The sequence below is a fragment of the Pundamilia nyererei genome, unplaced genomic scaffold (assembly GCF_000239375.1).
Source record: "Pundamilia nyererei isolate P.nyererei 1_Seehausen unplaced genomic scaffold, PunNye1.0 scaffold00043, whole genome shotgun sequence".
Lineage (NCBI taxonomy): Eukaryota > Metazoa > Chordata > Actinopteri > Cichliformes > Cichlidae > Pundamilia > Pundamilia nyererei.
This window is the reverse complement of record NW_005187444.1, coordinates 2,111,197-2,122,945: the sequence shown is the minus strand read 5'-3', so window position 1 is coordinate 2,122,945 and position 11,749 is coordinate 2,111,197. Positions and strand designations below refer to the sequence as shown.

Sequence of the window (11,749 nt, the reverse complement as noted above, 5' to 3'; positions counted from 1 at the left end):
ACACACACACACACACACACACACACACACACACACACACACACTGAAAATGCACGTGTCTCCCTCACAGTTTTGTGAATAGTAGTTAATCCACCTCAAGCATCGCCCACCACTGTTCCCCTGTCAACGTTCCCCACAAAGAGCACACAGAGAGCCGGCCACGAACACGTCCTTCCAGTACGAACCAACAGATTACAAAATAAAAAATAAAAAAGATGAAAAAGATCAACTTTAGTCTCGTCAACTTAGCGATTGGGTCATTATACTACCAACTTCAGTAGCACGAAACTATGGCTCATGAAGCTTCGTGTGAATGCAGTAAGTGGTTTCTGCAGCAAAAGTAGTCATGCCGATGAAAATAAAAGCAAGACATGAGCACCAGCTCTTTCAGAAGACACAGTAAAAAGAACGAAAGGAGATTCAATTCATTTTAGGGCGGAGAAGAAAAAACACGCGACTTTGTGCCCTGTTTCCTCTCTGCTGTCCCATCACAGGTAAAGGGAATGAAAAGTGTGAATGATCAAAATCAAGTGTACTAATGATCCTAATAAATAAACATTTCCGCGTATTTGCAGTACAGATCCACAGAGCAGCAAGTGTAACCCTAGGATGGAAAAAACGGTTGGCTAAATGTGCTGAGTCCCACTCACGCTGACAGGAAAATATAGTTTCAAAAAACGAGGAAAAAAGTGTAGTTCAGGGAACAAAAACGACTTAATCACAAAGCGCTCAGTTGCGGCCCCGTGTCTTTTGGCTAAAAACGCAGAGTTCCCAGAAAAATGAACTGAGATGGGGGTGGGGGGGGGGGGGAAAAAAGTTCGTGACGTACTACATAACCCACCGTGTAGAAATACATTTCCCAGAACATGTTTCTAATTTCGAGAGTGACGTTTGACCCAACTCTTGAGCAACGCATAGATCTCAACGAGGCACTCTTTAGATAATCCAAATTATCTAAAGAGTGTAAAACATAGAGCAGGGATTAATGAACTGGCAATAAAGTGTAAGAAAGCATAAACACGTATTGAAACGACCACAGAGATTACGTAAAACAAAAAAGCGTGACCTCTGACCCTCGGACTCGCCTTCCGTTTTTCTGCCTTAATAGCCATAATGATAAAAAGCCACACCTGTCTACAAGAATACAGGGCACTGGCTTGTCTCCTGCTTTCTGGGTGGGGATGTGAATGAAAACTTATCTTGGCACCTTTCAAAGGTGGCTTAATTACTGAATATTTACTGCGAGGATTCGCGTCATTTCAGCGCGTAAAAGCGGTTTTCTCAATGGTTTGTGGTGGTGCGTCTGATGATAAGTTGCCCCCCCCCCCCCTTCCCCCGTCCCCAAATCCCCCGTTCACATTATGTCTTCCGTCTGTCCCTTTAGGCCTGCGAACTTTTAGACGATTAAGTCTCACCATGTGCGCTTTGTCCATTTGTCTTGCAGGAGAGAACAATGACAACACGAGTGAAGATGGAAACGGGGTGACTTAGGAGCTCAGGTGGACTTGACTGCTGCTGCTGGAGCCTTCAGCTGGGCGCCGGTGAGAAAAGGTGACCTACGATTTGGATGTATGCACCGAGGATCGACTGAAAGAGGGACCGACCGATCGACCTTCCTTCCTCCCCCTTTCCTCTGTCCTCCCTCACCTTCTCTCTCTCTCTTCTCCATCTTGAGACAGGTAATTGCACGGGCTGAAATGTGTTTGAGGATGACGTCAAACACAAATCACCCTTCAAATTGTGTTTTGCGTAAGGCTCGTAATGACAGCTCGGTGCATGTGAGCAAGAGTTGTGTTTGTGTAGGGTCTCGTGCTTCTAGATTTCTATCATTTATATGTTAAAGTTATCATGGAGCTTTAAGTCAAATGGAAAATAATTGCCGTGATCTTGTAATTTATTGAGAAGCTGGAAGTAGCACAATGTAAATTTGCACTATACATCTGCATTGTACTTTGTGTATTAGTGAGTTAGTGGTTTTTCGTGTTGTAGTTTTTGCTTTTTTTCTGTTTAATCTGTCACACGGGTCCGTCGTGATTTTTAGCTATATCACCTCTATATGTGCAATAGTATGAAAGAAGCCCATGCGCAAGTTTTAGCTGTCAGTCTGATGTTGTAATTGTCGAGTTCACGTGGTTTCAAGAGAACTGATTAGATACTCAGTGGTATTTGTGGTATGGGTTTCACAGTTGGATGTCAAAGTATATGATGAGCATTTGCTTGTTTGTAATTTCTTTTTTTTTTCTATCATAATCTATATTGGAGTTGGTGTGAGCGTGGGTGTGCTTTAATCCTGTCTATAACTTGCACTGTATCTGGCTCATACTGTATGTTTTTGGCACCAGAAGATGTAAATTCTTACCTGCTATGTCACCTCTCATTGTGAGTCATCATATCGTACACAGTTCAGGCAACACCTTGGCGTCATGTTAGATTTACTTGCCTTTGTGATAACTCTGTAAAGAGGGGCGCAAAAAAGTGTCATCCAGCTTCTGAAAATCCATTGTTATTGTTGAAGTTATTATAAGTTATTATATGTTCCCACTGTAAACTGAAAAATGAGATCAAGTTAAATGTTATGGAGAATACAATCATGTCTGATCATGTGTAATGACTGGTGTTTGCCCTCTGGGTAAATTAGTTCTTCCCCATGGGGAACCTATGGAAAGCTTTATTTTTTCATCTCTGTTATATAACAGATGGTGTATTCAGGTGTTCCATAACTTTTTAGACAGGAAGTGGTAGTTCAAGATTGAGAAATATGCTGTAACTGTCAAAATAATAATATGGCTGTTTAGCAGGTGTAAGTGTGTGTGTGTGAGGATAAAAACCTGAAAATATGATTTTCACACAGCTTAAAGTAGCACAACAATTAGTTTCACAGCGCATTGCAAATTTGAATTTCTTACAGCTGTTTCTTTAGCCTGATATTAGTACAGAATTGTCATAATTTCTTCGTGTTCAGTAAATGATCATGGCTCTGAAAGTTAGGGAATTTCATGTGGGATACGTGTGTGTGTGTGTGTGTGTGTGTTTAGTCAGAAAGACATCTTGGTTTTTATTTGAACATATTTTGAAATTTCCATCTCCAGTACTTTTGCCTCCATACAGCAAACCTGTATGAAATAATTTATCATAATAATCTGCAAAATACACTATTTCTTTGGTGGAAAAATGTTGACGCATAACACCAAGTCTAGTAAGTTGCTGTTGCAATTTTCTAATGCTGTGACCACAGCAGAACTCCACTTACCAGTCGTTTCCATTTGGGCGGTGTCAGAAATCTCACAGAAAAATCTCAAAAGGAAATACACCTGTGGTGATGATCAGACAGATTTGTGGGAAAATATCTCTATTTGAAATCTAGGCAAACAAACCAGTTAACTGATAACTTATGGCCTCAGAGTTCTCGTCACACCAAATTAGAATAAGGGAACGTCTGAAAAATATAAGCATCATTTTCTCTGAAAATTGGCATGTTCTTTTTTCTTATTTTTAATCACACCACAAAACCATTTGATGTCTTAGCTCAGTGTCGTATGATGCTGTTGGGACTGTAGCCGTATCAAACTGTATGCTGACATTGCTTCCCCCCTCTTGTGCACAGAGAATCAGAATAATGTTTCAAACAGTAAATCACCACGATGGAAAAGTAAATTGTTGGGTAACAACTGGCAATGAAAAAATGTGATTGTGTTCATGCTGTGGAGTGTAACATAATTTGTCATGTGATTGTCACTGAATGTGTCCATTGTTTTAAAAAACACAAGCCAAAAATCTCATCGCATTTTAAAAACTGTATACATATCAACTACAGGTCAAAATACACACTCTGCTGTGATCACAAACTCATAATTTAATAGTCTACTCACCTTCATAAGAGTCACGTGATATATTTTACCTGAAATGAGTGGTGAGCATTTTTTCCTGACATCATCCCACCTGTGTATGACAAATCACAGCATGTTCCTAAATTTCCTCTTGTAATCTTTTCTGTTGTTAGCTACCAGTGCGAAGCTATATTTAGGGGGATGACGTCATGGTTAAAAGTGAGACCAAAGGGCTTTGAAGACATGTGCTACAAAAAAGAGGGAGTTATGTTAAACTCCGGATGCTAATAACACATCGGGTGTGTGCTTCATTATAGCTTCTCATCAAAAACAGATAATAAGCATTTATCCTTGAGGATTATCCCATGGACAGCAGCATCCATTTGGTTTCAGCAGTCTTGAAAACCACATGTGGATGCACTCAAAATTTATGTGGATTGACTCAATAGGCTAAGCTATCGTTCAGGGCTTTATCACAGACTGCATTTTATTTTTAGTGTAACCTCAATATTTGCCGTCAATCAACTATTTGAAATACAAACACTAAAGGTAGTCATGTAACAGAACTAAACAACAACAAATGGTTTTTTTTTTTCTTGGCTTTTGTTTTTATCCTTCTATCTTTTTTTGCAAGGGGATTCATTCATAATTTTCATCATTCGTTTCGCAAGCAGGAAAAATAACCACGTCCGTTTCATATATCTATCAAATCTGTTTTATTCACAAGCGCTGTAAATGGCAGCACGTTTGTTCTGTCTACCTTATGCTGGACTGAAGCCATATCAATCTCACCTTTGAACATGGATGAGTTGTCTCTGTTTATTTGTGTTTCTGTGGTTAAAGATTGTAGCTTCTCTGAACAAGGCTTGTGCAGCTCCACATTTTCCTTGATGGGAATGTTCATAGTGGAAAGACCAAAATCCCCGAATGACATTAATTGATGCTAATAAAAGCCTTCCACTGTATATTTTCTATCACTGTCTCATAGTTTCTTAGAAAATGGTAAAAACCCAATGAGTGACATGTTTGCACTAAGCGACACACTCCTTCAGGATGAGGAAAGTGGCCACTGTAGTAAAGTTTGAGTCAGTCCTGCAAAGGCATCCCCTATGCGAGGAATATTGCATTTAGCAAAATGGTTTGTGTTTCAGTCTTGAAATGGAAATAGTCACCAAATAAATTTTTTTGCTATTCTATGCCAATTAATATTTGTTTTGGAGAATGAGAATAGATGGTTTACATTGAGTGCTTTTGTCTAGGCTACAGAAGCTTAGTGCTTCTGATACCTTTGATTTTGTTGATGCTATTGTTGATGTTTATTATGGTTATAATAATAAGCATGGATAAAGTTCGAGGGCAATTGCGGCAACACAAAAAGGAACTTTTAATATGAAACAGAAAATGATTCTCAGTCTGCGCAAGCTGTGCGATTTATTGACCTGTCCATCCATCTGTTGGGCTGCTAAGTTTTTTAAGATCACTATGTGAGCAGTGACAACTTCAGTGCATAGTTTATAACGCTTTATTTTAGAACTCAGTCAAATGTAGCACTGATATAAGTCACTAACCTAACCTACTATCCCCAGCTAATGGTTAAATTTGCATCCATTAGAGAGAAAAAAGGTTTCATAGGAATTTTTTATGCTTTCTTAAAAATGACAGGTGTATGTAGTCTTAAAACATGCGCATATGTTTTTACCATGTAACATCCTACAGTTACGTTCCCCACTCAGGAGGTATAATAGTGCAAGAGACTGCCACGGACATCACTGAACTATCACCATTATGCTACATTAGTGGAAAAACCCCAGATCCTCCTTTAGATACTATTCTAATGGAATTTGGAATTTGAATTAAAAACAGAGCTCCTTAGTTAATACCTTCAAAATCAAATTAAACTTCATTCATTCTAATGCTTATTCATATATTTTTGTGCGAGGCATATGGAGTCTTTTTTGTGTGTGTGTCACACGTATGATTGTGTTGTGTTGTAGTGGTATTAGACGCAAGTCTTCCACAGCTTTAAAACACTGAGAGCTGACGTGATGAACACTGATCATGTCTTTAAAATACAGTGTGCAGCTGGGGCCTTGGCATATATGTGCATATTACTTTGACATGCATTAAGTGCCATATTCATAAACAGTGACCAAGCACACACCACACGGGAGAGCGTCCTCCCCCAGCAGGGCTGTTCTACCAGCCACACAACTCAGGAATGGCTGAGAAAAGCTCAGGGGATTACTTGACCTTCAAACTCCCTAGTCACAGTCCAGTTGAACAAATGATCGACCCAAAATGACCACAGGACACCCTAAGAACTCTTGTGTTTCTGCCCTGATAAGTCTATTTTGAGTCATCCCATATGTAGAGTATGTTAACATATGTCAGTTACAATTACTGTTGTTTTTGCTGTGACCAAGTCAGTTTTTCTCATAAATTAATCACAAATTAGTCAAGGTATCTCCTTCTGTTCTTTGTCAGTCTACTAACATTAATGTAATTCAAAAGTTGTACTTGGCAGATGTCTTTGTGCAGATCCAAGTGACCGCAAAACTCAAAATCTGAAATCTCTCATTGACAAAACTATTCCAGACCATAGTTGTGGTGTGCCAGATTATGTCTAGTCGTATCTAGTTATCTAGTTGTATCCTAGGCATCTAAAACTTTATAGGTAACAAAGACTCACACCTGTGTATGTATAAGGTCCCACAATTTACATGACAAGGTAAAAACTAGGTCACAAAGTCCAAGAAACTCAATGTAGACATCTATGATAAAACTGTGAAAGGCATTCAGTCGTGAAAAAAAGTGCATGTCGAGGAAATTACATTTATTCCATCCAGTCATTTTCTTAATCACTTATCCAGCTTAAGAGTTAACAGGGTGCTGGAATTTATCCCAGCTGTCAAAGGTGAAAGGCAAGGTACACTCTGTACAAAAGATATTTTTAATCTCAATGAGACTTTTTCACTTGATAAATAAAGAATATGTATATAGAACAGGGTGTCCAAACGGATTGACAATCACATACTTTTTCATCCACACCTATAGCCATTTTGGAATAACCAGTTATCCCGACACACATGTCTTTAAACTGTGGCAGGAAGGCAAAGTAGCTGGAAGTACGTCACACAGAACCACATAGAAAGGCAAATTCAACAAGTACTGTGAAATAAGAACCATGCTGTGAGGCGACAGTCTAAACCACTGCGCCACTGAGTCCCAACCAGTTGTGCTGTCAAATCTGCTGCTGGTATCTTTTTTGTTTTTCTTTGAACTATTACTTACAGATAAAAATCGGTGTATTTCAGCAAATCCAAAAGGGGGAATTAGCTGTTGTAATAATTAACTCCACAAGAAAATCACAAAAGCACAACTCATCAGAAGCTCGTATTGGCCCCTTTGGTGCAAATAACTTCTTATATGGTTACCATTCTCTTAATTCAGCTTTCTAAAATTTTTGACCACTCTTCCAAACTCCCTTCAGTTGCAAGATGTTTCTTTGAAAGTATTGCTCATTTCAGCAAGATTGAACAAAGAACATAATTGTTGTTGTTTTTTTAACCTTTTCTATTTTTCCTTTGATGGATGCTTTTGTGTGTTTAGGATCATTATCTCAGTAAAAGCCTCACTTTTGCTTCGACTTTGCTTCAACTTCAACTTTCAGACATCAAGTGCTCTGTGTATTTTGTATGATACAGAATTCATAGATGAGTCAGTGACTGCAAGCTGCTCAGGGACAATGAAACAAATGCAAAGGCATGACTCTGTTGTGTAAAAACCCATATTGACTTCCTTTGTTTAGCTAGAGCACATTAATCCGATTAATCCGGGGCGATTGTGGCTCCAGAGTTGGGAGTTCGTCTTGTAATCGGAAGGTTGCCGGTTCGAGCCCTGGCTTGGACAGTCTCGGTCGTTGTGTCCTTGGGCAAGACACTTCACCTGTTGCCTACTGGTGGTGGTCAGAGGGCCCGGTGGCGCCAGTGTCCGGCAGCCTCGCCTCTGTCAGTGCGCCCCAGGGTGGCTGTGGCTACAATGTAGCTTGCCATCACCAGTGTGTGAATGTGTGGGTGGATGACTGAGTGTGTAAAGCGCTTTGGGGTCCTTAGGGACTAGTAAAGCGCTATATAAATACAGGCCATTTACCATAATCCAAAAGTAACGGTCTTTGTCTAGATGTTCGTGAGAAAACTAGTTTTATCTGATACACTTTGACACAAATAGTTGCCAAAGATTTAAGTGCAGATCCCGTGATGGAAACTATGGGGCTCTAAGAAAGTCTGCTCTTGAGCTGCATGTGCAGGAGTGGCCGGTCATGAACAAAGTGACAGTCACTGCAGCATTAGCACAGAATTAAATACTGTGCTGGTGTTGGCCAGTCAGTGTTGAGTGTTGAAATTCATTCAGTTTTACTAATTAAATTCAGGTTGTAACTGAACAGTTTATAGCTGCCAGAAGAAGAAAACATTTTTTTTGTAGATCAATCTTATATCAATATGTTGGCTAAAATTCTCTACAAAATCCATTTTTCAAATATATCCAACTGGTGACTTTTTTTCTCTTTTCTGTTGAGAAAAAAGAAAAAAATCCCTGCTTGTCATGCAAAACTAAAAAACAAACAAACAAACAACGAGTCCACCCATGGTGATGGTGATGAACCTTGGCATACTGACAAGTATCTATCTAAGAAAACATGCATAACAAAGTGATAATAATCCTCCCTTCAAGTGGAATTTCGCTACAGGGCTTAACTTTTTTTTCATGGGTTCACAATTATAGTGTGTTTGATTGTTTGTCCCATTTCATTAATTTTTGCGATGCGTTATCCATTTTTTAGGTAACTATTCATATGAATAAAATGTAAAAATAAATCTAAACTTCAATATTATAAACCTTAAATAGAAGTAGCGTGAGTTTAACGGGGACTTTCAAGAGACAACACAGAAATGAGCCCTTTCTGCATAATTGATGCTTTTGTGTATTTTGTTTGTCTTCTAATAATGGCTGAATATTTTTGTCTGGCTCGCTGCAGTGTGTGTCTCACTGTGTAGAGCAAAGTCTTTTGGTGCTTCTGGAGATCTTGGTGTGATGATGCTGAGAACCGGATGGTTCAGCATTTGAATGGGGAGGAGAAAGTGTGATTTTGGCTCTGTGTGTGTGTGTAATGGGGGGAGTGTATCGTCACCACCACTGCTGGCCGTGACTCACAGCGCACAATGCTTTTCGCTTCTCTCTCGAGCCCTTTATTTATTTTTAGCTGAGCAACGTTTTATACGCCCGAGCTGTAGGCCTGCACACAAGATGAAACACACATGTGATGCAGAACATACATTAATTTATCCACACCAAGATACCACAGTGTGTGTGCATTTTGTACTTTTTTTTTTTTTGCATTGATATCTGAGCCTGATGAGCTTTGCTGTTAATCACATTACTTGTATGATAATTATTTCAGCCTGTGAACAGACACTGGAGTATGGCTACAATGGATTATCTTGAATATGAAATGAATTCTTCAGATTATAATTGCAGATTGAGTGTATGCATTGATTTGGAAATCTTCAGGTTAAACGTCTTCTCAATTTCTTACAAACACCAGCCTATATTTAGTTAAAAAGTTTAAGTAGTTGTATTCTGGTTCTCATTAAATTATAGACATTAAATGGCTGTTGTAGCAGAACCCTAAATATGTGGAAGTGTTCAACCTGCACATTACTACATTAGTTGTATGTGGCTGCACACTGGGTTAATGTGCGTGTCTCAATTAAAATGTTACCATTATGTACAGATTAAGTATCTATCTGTAGTAATGTATAAATGTGTGTCAGCATGGAAAGATCATACACAAACCTCAAATTTGTACCTCCGTGCTATTTAAGTAAATACAGTCAAGTACGTACTCACATATCTGGACATAATAATAATAAAAAAAAAACTTCTGGTCCTTACATTTAGGCAATTAAACTGGTTCTTAAATAGCGCTCTTCTACTCCACTTGAGCACTCAAAGTACTTTATACAACATGTCTCATTCACCCGTTCACACACGCATTCATAAAAACACTGTTTTTCTACAAGAGCTTTCTAACCTTAACACACATTCACACTCCGATGAACGCATTAGGGAGCAACTCAGGGTTTAGTATCTTGCCCAAGGATACTTTGGCATACAGAGTGGTGCAGCCACCAACAACCAGCCTTCTGATTTGTAGATGATCTGCTGAGCGGCAGCCACTGCATCGACAAACTGTCTCATCTGAATTGACCAACACATGACATACCACATTATTTCATGAAATTTGCAAAAAAAATTAAGAGAAAAGGTGCATCCTTACCACTACCATCGGAATTAAGACAGTAAGGAGAAGCTTGTAGTGATCTTAGAAAGACTGGAAATACATCAGCAATGAAGGATATTAGAGGAGCAATTGTTGCTTTCTCTCAATCTGGGAGGATTTATCTGGTCATTTTCAAATGATCTGATGTCCATCATTCTGCAGTGAAAAAGATTATTCAGAAGTAGGAAACATTCAGACAGTTGCCAATCTTGCCAAGAGTGTACATCCCAACAAATTCAAGGTCCCAAGGTCAGACTGTGAAATGCTCAGAGAGACTACAAAAAAGCAAGAGCAACATCTCAGTTAGCATTTTAAACGATAAAGTCATGATGGTATACTAAAAAAAAATGAACAAGTATGCCTTGTTTGGATCTTTTCTCTCTAAAAAAGTGGCTTAGGTTTGCAAAGCAGAATCTAAATAAACCACAAGACTAGAACAATGTCCCTAAGACAGAAGAGACTAAGTGGAGCTGTTTGGCCATAGTACCCAATTAAAACCAAATCAACACAAACACCTCAGATCAACTGTCACGCAGGATGAATGGTTTGGGCTTGGAGTGAGGCCATCTGTCCGATAGCTAAAGTTTAACCAAAACTGGGTCATGCAACAGGACAATGATTCCAAGAACATCAGGTACAACAGAATAGCTGAGAAAAAGAGTATAAAATGCTGCAATGGCCCCGTCAAAGGACAGACCTTAACCTCAGAGCTAGTTGTCGGACACAGAAGTTGACAGTTCCTCTCTGTGTATTTTTGAAGTCCACAACGAAACTGCAAATGCCCTCATGAAAGTGGTCAGAAAAAGAGTTCAGGATAATATTCTAAAGGCATAGGAAACAATACCTTCAGCCTCTGGCTCTACTGAGGAATTTCAGAGATGCGTAAGGAGGCAACCTTGAAGTGGACTTTAGCCAAATTTAGAACAAGTAAATATTGCTAAAGATGGGCAGTGTAGAGGAACCTCTTAATCACAATCATGTATGTGTTCATTTTCACCACTATATATAAATTCACATATTTTATGATTCCATGTATCTTACAGCAGTACATTATCACAGCACAGCAGAGCACAGTAAAGCTGGTCACTTTTCTGAGGAGGTAGAGGTATCCAGCTTGCCTCCTGCAGTGCATTATTTAAGAGCTCACTATAGCTACTCCTTCTAGTTATAGTAGTGCCTTAAAAAAGTGCATATACTTATGAAAAATACCATATTTTGGTAGGCAAAACAAAAAATATGTTACAGTCCTATTTGGCTCTACAAATCTTCATATTGCTTTAGTTCCTTATTCCGTATTATGCGAAGTTGCAGAGGTAGGAATTAATTAGATTATGTCAAATTAAAAGCAAAGTAAATTACAAAATGATTCAAAATAAAAATGGCAGCTTTTATGTGGTGTAAGAAGTGTCAGTTTTGGATTAGCTAAGTTGCTCTGGATAACCTATATCTCATCATTATCGGTCAATTCCCATATGTGCAGGTAATCAGAATACAGGACAGGTGTGGAAGACCAGTGCCGGTGATTGCATGTGATTACACTGCTGACCATGAATGACATATAAAAGGTTTGAGGGTTTAGGGA

General features: G+C 38.9%; 1 long non-coding RNA gene across 1 annotated transcript in view; it reads left to right on the top strand.

The window, feature by feature from the left end:
* LOC102210523 (uncharacterized) overlaps positions 1-1,878 on the top strand; it is a 7,300-nt gene extending 5,422 nt beyond the window's left edge. Inside the window, exon 4 of the long non-coding RNA XR_311694.2 lies at positions 1,445-1,878. This is a non-coding gene — a long non-coding RNA (uncharacterized LOC102210523). The remainder of the gene's footprint in view (positions 1-1,444) is intronic.
* The last annotated feature ends 9,871 nt before the right edge of the window (positions 1,879-11,749 follow it).